The sequence below is a fragment of the Schistocerca piceifrons genome, chromosome 5, assembly GCF_021461385.2.
Source record: "Schistocerca piceifrons isolate TAMUIC-IGC-003096 chromosome 5, iqSchPice1.1, whole genome shotgun sequence".
Lineage (NCBI taxonomy): Eukaryota > Metazoa > Arthropoda > Insecta > Orthoptera > Acrididae > Schistocerca > Schistocerca piceifrons.
The window spans coordinates 263,687,982-263,701,875 of NC_060142.1; positions in this window are offsets into that span (position 1 = coordinate 263,687,982).

The following is a 13,894-nucleotide window of genomic DNA, read 5'->3' on the forward strand; positions in this document are numbered from 1 at the left end:
AACCCCTATGTGCACGCCACAAGTACTCTGCTACCCGAGTAGCCGCTTCCTTTGTGTAGTGCACCCCTGACCAATCTAGAGTGTCCTACAATTCCCCACTCAATAGCGCAAGTCTAGAAATCTGCAGCCAAGACCGTCACAGAGTCGGCGAAGCCTCTGGTTGAAACACTCCACTCGGCTCCAAACCAAAGGACCCCGATCCAGCCTGGGAACGATGCTGCAAATAGAGAGCTCTGCTTGCGCCCCGCATGCGAGGCCAGCGGTCTTCACCAAATCCCCCAGCCGCCTGTACGAACTGAAGGTTCGCCTCAGAACCCAAGCGACAGGCATCATTGGTGCCGGCGTGAGCAACTACTTGCAGACGACTGCACCACGTACGCTCGATAGCCGCAGGCAAGGCCTCCTCCACATCTTCGATGAGGCCCCCCGGCAGACAAACCGAGTGCACGTTGGATTTCTTTCCAGCCCTGTACGCTATTTCCCTAAGGGGCTCCATCACCCGCCTAACGTTGGGGCTCCAAATAACCATCAAGCCTGTGACCCCATGTGTCTGCTCGGGCCCTGCAGAAGGAGCGGCCACATGCCCACTGACAGGATGAACGGGCGAGGCCAGCCGGCCAGCTTCCACATTGGCCGTCCGCCTCGAGCGACGCGAACGTGTTGGAGTCCGCCACATACACTGAGGTGATGGCGGCCCCAACGAGCCAACTATTACTTTGTTATCTTGAGTGGTTGATATTGTAAGGCGATATCTGTGTTATATGAAATTGGACCTGTTTTATTGGTGTGCCTATGAATGATTGAATGCATGGCCATCGGTCAGTGTTACCAATTGCAATTTGTATTCCAAGCCATATGTCGTGCATGTGTAAGAGTATTCCCTGTTACAATTCCCATGTAGGGAATCAACTGTAACATGATCTGTATGGGTGGCAAGGGAATCTTTGTACATGTGTATGCTCGTTAAATTGCATCAGAAGGCTCTGATACTTTCGCTTCTGAATGATATCAATTTCAAGGAGAGTTAAATTTAATCCGTTTTTGCCATTAATTCATATTTCTTCCACTTTTGCTATTCTTATCTGGAGCCTAATTTGCTCAGATTACTGTTCCCTTTTTATATGTGTTGGCACAGTAGCTTTAGCGGCAAACGACGCGTTCCTGGAAGGGACCCAGAGCAGAGGCGTGTTTGCTTTTGGGCACGGTGGCACTTCCATCGTCGCACGGCGTCTGGGTTGACCGACGGTCTGGCGCCCCTACCAGTCACGTCATGGTGGCTCAAGTTGAGGGAAGTTGATCGTTTGATGCTTGCCATGACGGAGTGCTTCCGTTTAAGTTGGATACATTTGGTGAATTTAAAGAGCTCATGAGATGTTTTGCCAGCCTGAGGTTGTCTCCCATTACACTATTGCGTTCTTACTATTACTTCTCAGCACGTTAAGTTTAAGACCTGTTATTTATCAATATAAACTGCTGAATCTTACCGTGATCCGCAGTCATTAGCTACTACACTTGGCTGCTCGTTCCTTGTTGGCTGTTACGGCCGTCTGCTGTAGCTTCCAACCTATCTTGAATTTTGGGCAACTGTGTATTTATTAATGGTTGTGTCAATGTTTTTGCTAGTGTGTACCAGTTGGAACTACATTTGAATTGCATGTACTTCCAACTTATAGTGAATTCTGGTCATTTATATATTTATTATAGGTTGCTGTTAATGTTTGGTTGGAATATACAGGCAGGCATTTATATTTAAGGATTTTTTTTTTAAATTAAGGGCTGTACATTGCTAAGCGGCCTTCCAACAGTTACTTTCAGTGGCATATCTTGTGATTACTCCTGTATTTGAATAAATGTTGTCCAGTTGTGTAAAGTTACCTAAGCTTGCAAACTGTTAGTACATTTAATGGCTTTATTCTGGCCGATAAAATTGTTTTTTGAACCTCCTTAGCCACGCCCAGCTGATGTTACTATTCTTGTTTTGGGAACTGTGTATTTCCGATTTTCAAGCCCTGCTCATAATGGTGTAATTCTCACAGTTGGTTTTTAGTTGATTGAGCCTGTTCTAGTTTTGGTGAGTTCTCTTTCAATAAGTTTTTAAATTATAGTGATAATATTTTTGTTAAATAATGAAGTGTATTACATAAAACAAGTGACGAAATATGTGGGCCCACCTTCCTATTTCAACCCTAGTTATGAGGTATCGATTGGATGGAATTGATATGGGCCAGTCAACGCAGACACCGTGCGACGATGGAAGTGCGGCCGTGCCGAAAACCAAATACGCCTCTGCTCCGGGTCCAGGGAACAACAACGCGTCGTTTGCTACCAAAGCTACCCTGACAACACACATTAAACGTAAATACTAATCTGCGAAAATAAGGCCTCACACAAGAATGGCCAAGGAGTAAAAAATATATGAACTAGTGGCAAAAGCGGGTATCGATACAAGTTAAATTTAACACTCCTTAAAAGTAATATTATTCGGAAGCGAAAATATCAGCGCCTGCTGATGCAGTAACTCAAGCATACACATGTACAAAGACTCCCTTGCCTGCCACACAGATCATGTTACAGTTGAATCCCTACGTGGGAGTTGTAACACTTGCACGACATATGGCTTGGAATACAAATTGCAATTAGTAACACTGACGAATGGTTATGCTCTCAGTATCTCGCAAGGGCGTTAATATAACAGGTCCAATTCCATATATATAGGCTTGGCCTTACAATATCAACAACTCAAGATAACAAAACAACACTCAACTCCACTCAGGTGTGAAGGAGCCGTGACTTGCAGGTTTCCAGGCAGTGCTTTATTACGTCCAATCCTTACAGGCGATCGCCGAGTTGCCGTAAACTTTAGCCCTGCAGAGTAATCCTGGAACTTCCCGACCAGTTTGAACGTAACGTCGGTAGGTCTTCGCGCAGCCCGCCTCTACCAATCTTTATGCGATCCCGCCAGGCTTGCCTCTGACCGATTTAACCTTAGGTGTCTTCTCGAGCCCCGCGCCGAACAGCCGGAGTCCCCCAAAAGCCACAACTTGGCAGTCACACACCCTCCAGCTAACTGACTCTCCAGGCCTCTCCAAACCAACAACACATACACCTCGACGAAAGGCCATAGTTCGCGACACACGATCGGATATGTATCGGCAACCGAAGTTGTTATTGGCGCCTGTGGAATACCATACTGCAAAGATTAGAGCAGCTACTGCTCAAGGACCTTAAGAAATATCAATAAGATAAACAGAAATAAATAAGTGCAAGAAAATGGAGGAGTGTGATGGAACATACAGTAAATGTCATTTTTGAGAATGTGGTGGTACTGCATCTTTTTAAGTCATTGCACATCGAGGTGCATGCAGATCTCGGAGACTGGTAAGGAGAATATATAGACCTAGGTTGACGCTAGTGATATGAGAACAGTCGGGAAGTAATCGAACGTTCTACAGATAAAAAGTGATCCACGGTGTTACAGAACTGTGGTGTTATGGAATAGCTACATCCAAAAACATAAAAGTAATATCTTATTCATCTGCATATACTGTAAATGCTGTAAATAAATATGCTCGTGTTTTACCTCTCTAAAATATTGAAGTGTGTGTGCCCCTCGTTCACCTACGGATACATGAACTTTCGCCTGGGAATTTTCGGCCGACGATTGCTTAGTGATTTTTATGACATTTCGCCTGCACGAGTGGCTGACGTTGTCAAATATTACTCTCCATTGCCACCACTAGCAACGGAGAGTAAATCTTTGACAATGTCTGCACTAATCCAGGCGAAACTTCGTAAAAACCATTAAACAATGTTCGGCCGAAGATGACGAGGCGAAAGCCAACAGGCAATATTTCGTCTTTCTGCTCATCTCCAGTTATACTTCAGCCAGTTGTTGGTGTGAGTTGGTCAGGAGTCTTCATATCTCTATTGCAATCAGTTCTTTAAATTGTTGCGTTTGTTGCTACGTTAAACAAATTATTGGAAGTCATCGCAATAGCTGTGATATTTTCAAGTACCTGTACACATTGCGGAAGTTAGTGAGCCGTGCTGCGGCTCGCGTTGGTGCTGTTTGTAGGTTTCCGCCCTCTCTTGGAGCCCAGACGGTATCGTTTAGTTGGCATGGTTGCAGTTGTTTGTCTTCTTCTCATATTGACTGGCGTCACTCGGATTCGCAAGCGTTGCCTGTCCGCTACTGGCAACAGCGGCAGTTATCTATATGTAGTAACAGTTGCCATATCTTTGGGGCGACGTCGCTGTTTTGCCGCATCGTGTGAGTGGGCCAGTTCGGTTGGGGACTCAGGATTGGTTGGTTGGTTTGTGGGATTAAAGGGACGAGACTGCAATGGTCATCGGTCCCTTTTTCCAAAAAATTAAAACCACCCAAAGAGAATAAAAACGAACAACAGGAAAGACAGCAGACGACACAGGACAAAAAATACTCCGACAGAGATCGGACAAAAGAAATTAAAATCACACAGAGTGTGATGGTGGTTGGCCGACCATAGAAACAAAAAAGGAAAAGCCAACCACCGAGAAACACATTAAAAAGTCAGACTAAAATCGCAGGCCAAAGGCCAGAATCAACACAAAAGGACATAACAAACACCCAGATTAGACGATAAAAACCCCCTGCCCGAATAAAACGTAAAACTAACCCAGCCATAGCAGGATCATCAGATAAAAGGGCAGGGAGCGTATCAGGCAGCGCAAAGGTCTGCCTGAGCACAGCTAAAAGAAGACAAGACAATAAAATGTGCACCACTGTCAAAACCGCCCCGCAGCGACAAGAGGCGGGTCCTCACGATGCAATAAATAACCGTGCGTCACCCGGGTGTGGCCAATACGGAGCCTACAAAGGACAGCGGAGTCGCTGCGAGGAGCTTGCAAGGACGAATGCCACACAGACGTTGTCTCCTTTATAACACGGAGTTTATTGGGAGTGGGTAGATCACTCAGCGTCCCAAAGCGAGAAAATTTGTTGGCGGAGGGCTGCTCGCACATCAGTCTCTGGGAGGCCAATGTCCAGAGGTGATTTACTGGTGGCCTCTTTCGCCAGGCGGTCAGCAATGTCATTGCCGGGTATCCCAACATGGCCCGGGGTCCAAACAAAGACCACAGAGTGGCCGCAACAGGCAAGAGTATGCAGGGACTCCTGGATAGCCATCACCAGACGAGAACAAGGGAAACACTGGTCGAGAGCTCGTAAACCGCTCAGGGAATCGCTACAGATCACGAAGGACTCACCTGAGCAGGAGCGGATATACCCTAGGGTACGAAAGACGGCGACCGGCTCAGCAGTGTAAATGCTGCAGCCAGCCGGCAATGAACGTTGTTCGGAATGGTCCCCTAGAGTAAGCGCATAACTGACACGACCAGCAACCATCGAGCCATCAGTGTACACAATGCCAGAGCCCTGATACATTGCAAGGAGGGAAAGAAAGCGGCGGCGGAAGGCCTCCGGAGGGACTGAGTCCTTCGGGCCCTGTGCCAATTCCAGCTGAAGGCGAGGGCGAGGCACACACCATGGGGGTGTACGCAGAGGTGCCCTGAAAGGAGGTGGAAGAGGTAAAGCCCCAAGCCCGGAGAGAAGCTCTCAGACGTGGACTGCGATCATACAACCTGACCGGGGCCGACGTTCTGGCAGATGGACGAGCGATTGCGGGAACAGGAGACGATAGTTTGGATGCCCGGGCAAGTTAAAAACATGGGCAGCATAAGCGGCCAGTAAATGTTGGCGCCTCAATCGCAGTGGAGGGACACCAGCCTCCACAAGTAAGCTGTCCACAGGGCTGGTTCGGAAGGCACCAGTGGCCAGTCGGATCCCGCTGTGTAGTATTGGGTCCAGCACCCGTAACGCAGATGGGGATGCTGAGCCATAAGCCAGGCTCCCATAATCCAGACGGGACTGAATTAACGCCTGGTAGAGCCGTAACAGGGTAGATCGGTCGGCGCCCCAGCTGGTGTGGCTCAAGCATCTCAGAGCATTTAGATGCCTCCAACATGCCTGTTTAAGCTGCCGAATATGAGGCAGCCAAGTCAACCGAGCATCAAAAACTACCCCCAAAAACCTGTGGGTCTCCACCACAGCAAGAAGTTCGTCGTCAAGATAAATCCGCGGCTCAGGATGGACTGTTCGGCGCCGGCAGAAATGCGTAACGCGGGTCTTGGCAGCCGAAAACTGAAAAACATGCGCTACAGCCCAAGACTGCGCCTTGCGAATAGCGCCCTGTAGCTGACGCTCAACAGCTGCAATGCCAGTAGAGCATACAGGGAAGCGGAGACAGAATTTCCCACCGCTGCAGTGAGCCCGTTTATTGCGATTAAAAACAGGCAGACACTGAGGACAGATCCCTGTGGTACACCGTTCTCCTCGACTCGGGAGGAACTATGAGAGGCCGCGACTTGCACGCGGAAGGTACGATACGACAGAAAATTTCGGATAAAGATCGGCAGAGGGCCCCGAAGACCCCATCCAAGAAGCGTAGAAAGTATGTGATGACGCCATGTCGTATCGTGCGCCTTCTGCATGTCGAAAAACACAGCGACCAGGTTCTGACGGTGGGCAAAGGCAGTACGGATGGCCGACTCCAGACTCACCAGATTGTCGGCGGCAGAGCGGCCTTTACGGAACCCACCCTGAGACGGAGCCAGAAGGCCCCGAGACTCCAGTACCCAATTCAAGCGCCGGCTCACCATCCGTTCGAGAAGCTTGCAAAGAACGTTGGTGAGGCTAATGGGGCGGTAGCTGTCCACCTCCAAAGGGCTCTTGCCCAGTTTCTAAACGGGGATGACAATGCTTTCCCGCCATTGCGATGGAAACTCACCCTCGACCCAGAGACGGTTGTAAAGGTCGAGGAGGCGTCGCTTGCAGTCCACTGAAAGATGTTTCAGCATCTGACAGTGGATGCGATCTGGCCCAGGAGCGGTATCAGGGCAAGCGGCAAGGGCAATGTGAAATTCCCACTGACTGAATGGAGCATTGTAGGATTCAGAATTGTGGGTGCAAAAAGAAAGGCTCCGACGTTCCATCCGCTCTTTAATGGAGCGGAAGGCCAGTGGGTAATTGGAAGAAGCGGAACTCAGAGCAAAATTCTCTGCCAAGCTGTTGGCAATTTCGTCAGAGTCTGTACGAACTGCTCCATTCAGTGAGAGCGCAGGGACGCTGACAGGGGTCCGATAGCCATAGAGGCGTCGTATCTTGGCCCAGACCTGCGATGGAGAGACATGGAGGCCAATGGTGGACACATAACGCTCCCAGCACTCCTGCTTGCTTCGGCGGATAGGGCGGCGGGCAGCCGTTTGAAGGTGATGAGGTGACAATGCAGGGATGTCGCTTGTGACACTGTAGCGCCCGCTGACGATCTTTAATCGCTTCAGCGATCTCAGGCGACCAACAAGGCACAGTCCTTCTCCTAGGGGACCCAGAAGAACGGGGAATGGAAGATTCGGCGGTAGTAACGATGCCGGTGGTGATCGATTGAACCACTGCATCAATGTCATCACTAGAGAGAGGCTCAATAGCGGCAGTGGAGGAAAACAAGTCCCAGTCATCCTTATTCATAGCCCACCTGCAAGGCCGCCCAGAAGACTGACGCTGTGGCAGTGACAGAAAGATCGGAAAGTGGTCACTACCACACAGGTCGTCATGCGCACCCCATTGGACAGATGGTAAGAGGCTAGGGCTGCAGATCGAAAGGTCGATGGCGGAGTATGTGCCATGTGCCACGCTGAAGTGTGTGAAGGAACCATCATTTAAAAGCGAAAGATCGAGCTGTGCCAATAAATCCGCTATGGTGGCGCCTCGACCTGTCGCCACCGACCCACCCCACAGAGGGTTATGGGCGTTGAAGTCGCCCAGTAACAGGAAAGGTTGGCGGCAGTTGGGCTATCAGCGCAGCCAGGACATGCTGCGCGTAAAGACTGCAGACGGTAACAGCCTGTGGCGTCCACACCCAAACAGTGACAGCCTCTAAATGTGTTTGTAGAGGGACAGACTCGCTGTGAAGAGAGTTAAGCACATAAATACAGACGCCACCAGATACCGTTTCATAAGCTGCCCGGTTCTTATAATAACCCCGATAGCCATGGAGGGCGGGGGTTCGCATTGCAGGAAACCAAGTTTCCTGAAGAGAAATGCAGATGAAAGGGTAAAGGCTGATAAGTTGTCTGAGCTCAGCTAGATGGTGGAAGAAACCGCTGCAGTTCCACTGGAAGAGGATATTGTCCATAGATGGGAAAGGCGTGAAGGGACTGGGGAGGCAGATTACGCCTCCTGGGCCCCTGCTGCTACTGAGTCACCATCCGTACAACAGCCATCCATTGCGTCCAAGGGTCTGGCGAGATCCAGGTCGTCAGTGGACGCCAGAATTTCCACCTCATCTTTGGATGCAGAGTTAGAAGGTTGCGGTGGGACAGGTGCCACCGCAATGTCAGGATGCTTGGGAGCCTTTTTCTTGGACTGCTTTGCGCTCTATGCCTTCGGTGGTTCTGGCTGGGAGGGCCTCACTGGGTCAGTCTCAGGGACTGAAGACGACCGTGACGCCCTACGACCAGCGACCAGTGGTTGTTTCAGATACTTACGGGTGTCCGCTTTGGCACTGGGCAAAGCCTGGGATGGGAGGGCCCCAAGGGTCCCCTTCCGGGAGAGAGGAGCCGAAGAAGGCTCACGCTTCTCCGACTGGGAAGGGGGAACAGATGTCCCCGATGGTTGGGGTGGTGTTGCTCCTGAAGTAGATGGAGCAGGAGCAACAGGGAGTGAAGTGCCCCCCTCAACCAAGGGGGCCGGTGAATTCTGACAGAGATGAGATCGAATTGTAGGTGACGACACGGTAGAGGTTCGAACCGGTGTTGCAGCAGTGGCATAGGTGGATGTCATGGGCACAGGATGTGGCCGCTCATATTTCCGCCTTGCCTCGGTGTAGGTCAGGTGGTCCAGGGTCTTATATTCCATTATCTTCCTTTCCTTCTGGAAGATCCGACAGTCCGGTGAGCAGGGGGAATGGTGTTCTCCGCAGTTAACACAGATGGGAGGCGGAGCACATGGAGTATTGAGATGCGAAGGACGTCCACAATCTCGACATGTGATGCCAGAAGTACAGCGAGATGACATGTGCCCGAACTTCCAGCATTTAAAACACCGCATCGGAGGAGGGATATATGGCTTCACAGCACAACGGTAAACCATCACCTTGACCTTTTCGGGTAAAACATCACCTTCGAAGGCCAAGATGAAGGCACCGGTGGCTACCTGATTATCCCTTGGACCCCGATGGACGCGCCGGACGAAATGAACACCTCGTCATTCTAGGTTGGCACGTAGTTCCTCGTCGGACTGCAGAAGAAGATCCCTGTGGAATATAATACCCTGGACCATGTTGAGACTCTTATGCGGCGTGATGCTAACTGAAACATCCCCCAACTTGTGCCGTGACTGGGCAGAGGATGCTGTTTTGATAAGTACTGAACCAGAGTGCATTTTGGACAAGCCCTCCACCTCCCGGAACTTGTCCTCTAAATGCTCCACAAAAAACTGGGGCTTGGTCGATATAAACGATTCCCAATCAACTCACGTACACACGAGGTACCGGGGTGAATATTCTCCACTGCCTTCTTTAGCCATACATTCCTCCCACGGAGTGGCCAGGGAGGGAAATGATCTTGGTTCGTATTTCTTGCCGTTGAGGTTAGACCTCGATCGCTTAGAGACTGCTGGTGGAGGCCCACCAGCGAGAGATGATGTACCACGCTTCAATGCGGATCATCCACCCCGATGCCACCCACTCTGACCAGGGGCTCTCCCCATGGGCGCCACCCAGCCACAGCAAAGACCACCTGGCAGGATGGCCTTTGCTGGGAGTCCCGATGCCCCAGAGGGATAGGCATCTACTCCTCGGCATACGTGGGGAGGTAGCAGCTCAGGCATCAGCAGTGCGATCCCTGTGTAGTCAGGGGGCTACTACCAAGAGGGTACATGACGACCCCACACAATGGACTGGCTACCGTGCTGGATGTCGGGTGTCAAATATCCATATGTGTCAGGAGGGCAAAGATGGAAGTTCATAATGGAGGGCATGTATGCTGCCTGGAACACACAGCAGCTGATGTGGCTGGAAGCTCGGTGTAAGGCCAACTCCATGACAATATCGATTGTGCCAGATCTTAGGGCAAGATGGATATATAATACACCACGTAAGGCGTCCTTCCCCAAATGGCACGCACTAACAGAAAATTTTGAAAGGTAGTGGTCAAACCCCTTACGGGACCGAAAAAGGCCGGAACGTTTGAGACTCCTTTTAGTCGCCTCTTACGACAGGCAGGAATACCACGGGCCTATTCTTACCCCCGAACCCGGGGGGGGGGGACTCAGGAAAAGCCAGGTCTGCGCAGTGCCGGAACACCCTGGAACTGGTGGTGGCATGCACGGACTGCCAGATGGAATGACTGTGGTCACGAGGGTGCACGACCTCGTCGTAAACCGGATCCAGCAAGCTTTAAGATGAGTGCATTTCAATCCAAGTAGAGCAGGGTCACCCATGTAGGCCCCATAGTGTGTATGCGATGTTACAGATTATCATAGCGCCGTCATGTGCAGTATGGTGGATCTGCGTACCGCTTAGTACTTGAAGACCCTACTGTGTTAAAAGCACTTGTCTCAGTGATTAGACGGTGTGGTTACTCAACTGTGAATTTATAAAGCAGTGAAGAGATTTGTTTCATTTGCTAACCGTCGTCAGAGTTGTCGCAGTGTGCGTTTGTGTGCCTAATGAATTTGATGTCACTCAGTTGGTCCTTGGTTTTGGCTCGCTTTGCGATTGTTTCCTCAATGACGTGTGGTTGCTGATTCTGGTTGGTTACATTTTAGTTTTTCCTCGCACGCTAGTCGAGTGGGGTTTTACTTACTGTTAGTTTGGCTGGTGTTCTGTACCGTGACTTGTTTGTTCAGATTTTCGGGTTTATGGAATCGGACGGATATCTGGTAGTGTTTCCTTTCTCGTTGTGGGCGATCTCAACACAGTATTCTCAAGACGTAGTGCAGACCGCCGGTTCCGGCTTTGGTGCATTGTTCCATCGTTGCATTTGGTTTATCGGACGTCAGGTAGTTTCAGCAAGATTATCATTCGTTAGACTGCCACTAGTCTTTGTCACCATCTTGTGAAGTGATTCAACTCTTGGCTGCCTATCTCATCACTCGCACCGGCCGGTGTGGCCGTTCGGTTCTGGGCGCTTCAGTCGGGAACAGCGTGACCGCTATGGTCGCAGGTTCGAATCCTGCCTCGGGCATAGATGTGTGTGATGTCCTTAGGTTAGTTACGTTTAAGTAGTTCTAAGTTCTGGGGGACTGACGATATCCGATGTTAAGTCCCATAGTGCTCAGAGCCATTTGAACCATTCATCGCCCGCGAAAGTGTTTGTTGCCGGAGCTTCTCAGAGGTCGATTCTGGAGCACCGTCTGTTTCTTTGATTAACTTATGCTATTGTATTTGCTGCTTTACAGAAGGTTTCAAAATTTTTTTGCGTTATTGCCGTTCATGGAGTGTAAGGCCTTCAGCAGTGATTGTGGTCATTTGCCTTAAAATTCAAATTTGGTAGTTGTATCTCAGTAGTAAGCCTTAAAACCTTATTTACTGCCTTTACTCGCATCTGATGCCGCCTGCTATGTTTGTGGCGACTTGCCTTTAATATTTCAATACCTGTAATTTGTAAGTTGCAGAGAGTTTTAAACAATTCTTTATTTATTGCCATTTCTTGCGTGTAAGGCCATCTGCCCAAATCACAGTGGCTTGCTTTTAAAACGTTATCTGTTGTATCTGCATTAAATGGTGATTTGCTAAATTGTAACTTACTGAAAACACTATTGTTGTTTATTCCTTCATTAATAACGTCTGGTATTTTTATTTTTTGTTGAGTCTGGAATTACTGATTTAAAATAAATTGTGTGTAACTGTAAAAGTCCATCAATAGTAACTGATTACGGCCCCATCCACAATCGTAACGCGAGTCCTGTCTTCCGTTGACTACCACCAGGTTACAGTTAGCGTCACGCCACCTTGACGTAGACGTTCGTTCTTCGCTGTGTGGGCTCGGCCTTTACAAGTAGATTAACTCCACACACGCATACATGTAGATACAATCTCTGCACCAGCTGATATATGAAGGCATGAGAAACTCATTTACAAGAAACCGATCATTTTGAACTGCTTCAACTCACGTGCATACTGATACTTTATCGTCTGACGTCGACGGTGCTTTCTGTACCACTGCGATATCCATTCACACCTGTTCTAGTCACGAACGCTGCGCATGAATAACTAGTGTTAGTAAGGCCCCTGTGTTAGGTCAAAAAGCTGTAACTTCAGCTTTATGATCTCTTGGCGACATATGCCGTGTGGTTATAAGTAAAGTGCAGCTATTCACAGATGTCCAGTGTGGACTGTAGTTATCGCATGGCAGCAAAACTTGGTAGATATTATAATGCGTTAATGCGGAACCGTTTTACTCCGACAAAAAAATAATTACAATTTTGGCCACCAGGTGCAAATTAGGGGACTGTAAACGAAAGAAAGACGTATATAAATGTTTCCTTATGTAATGGATTAGGGACAGTTATACAAGTGAAAGGTAGAACGTTGCTGTTATTATTAACCGCCACTTACGCAATGTGTTCAATGTGAGCACCAGAGACGTCTACGAGATGCTGCATCCGTACTCGTAAAGTGACGTGATCAATAGTGACAGGAAACAATTCCAGTGGAGTCTGAACAATGTGTTGCTGTAGATTGACCTTCAGATCGGGTAGAGACCAGATGTGTCCCTGGTAAACGCGATCTTTTAGGTATCCTCAGAGCCAAAAGTCACATGTATTCAGATCAGGTTGTCTTGCAGACTACGCATCTGGAAAATCTCTGGAGATAACATGTTCGAGGACGGGCAAGTGACATGAAGTGTTCCCCATACTGCACGAAAACATAAGTTTCCATACAGTAGCGCTCTTCCAAAGCAGGAATCACATGCTGTGCCAGGAGGTCTCGATAACGTGCAGAAGTCACGGTGCATATGACATGCCTTTTGGTTGCATTCTCTGCAAAGAATGACGAACTGAGTATAAAGATGCTTGTGAATCTAGGCCACACAGTTACATACAGCGAGTGCAATGGCTCTTCGTGTACAACAAGCGGTTAAACAGTATTCCAGGTTCGGCAGTTCTGCGTACACACTGCACCATGTAGTGTGAAATGTGCCTCGTCACTCCATAGAATATTGCCCGGCCACACGTCGTCAACTTCGATCCGCGCCAGAAGCAAAAGAGCAAATTCAGAAAGCTGCTGCGGATCAGGACGTTTCAGTTGCTGCACCGGTTGTATCTTGTAGGGCCACGAATGTAATATAGACCGTAAAACGTACCGTACTGTTGACTATGGGATGGTCAATTTTCATGACACTGCGGGAGCACTAGCAGTACCCGGGGTACGTGCTTCATAGTGAGCTGCAGCAACAACAACCTCGTCAATAACTTCCGCAAGGATGGACGCCGTTCTTTTTCAGATGCGACACCAAGCTCACCGTGTTTCCGAATTTCTTTATCATCTTCTCTGAGCCATTTAATAACATCGACTCTCTCCTCATACCTTTCAATCGGCGATACATGTTGAACTCAGCACTGTAATTACAGCTGTTCACATAAAACAGTTTCACTAAGAGCGCACGGTCTCTCCTCTACATACGTTACGGCTTGTCAACTGGTATCGTGGATGTCATACCGCCATACGAACAGTGTTCAGCGTCAGATCTGCACCTGGTGTTCACAATTGGAACTAATTAATTTTCCAGCGTAAATCGGTTCCGCATTAACGCGTTAATATATGTACCATACCATAATTACACCATACCATAATTA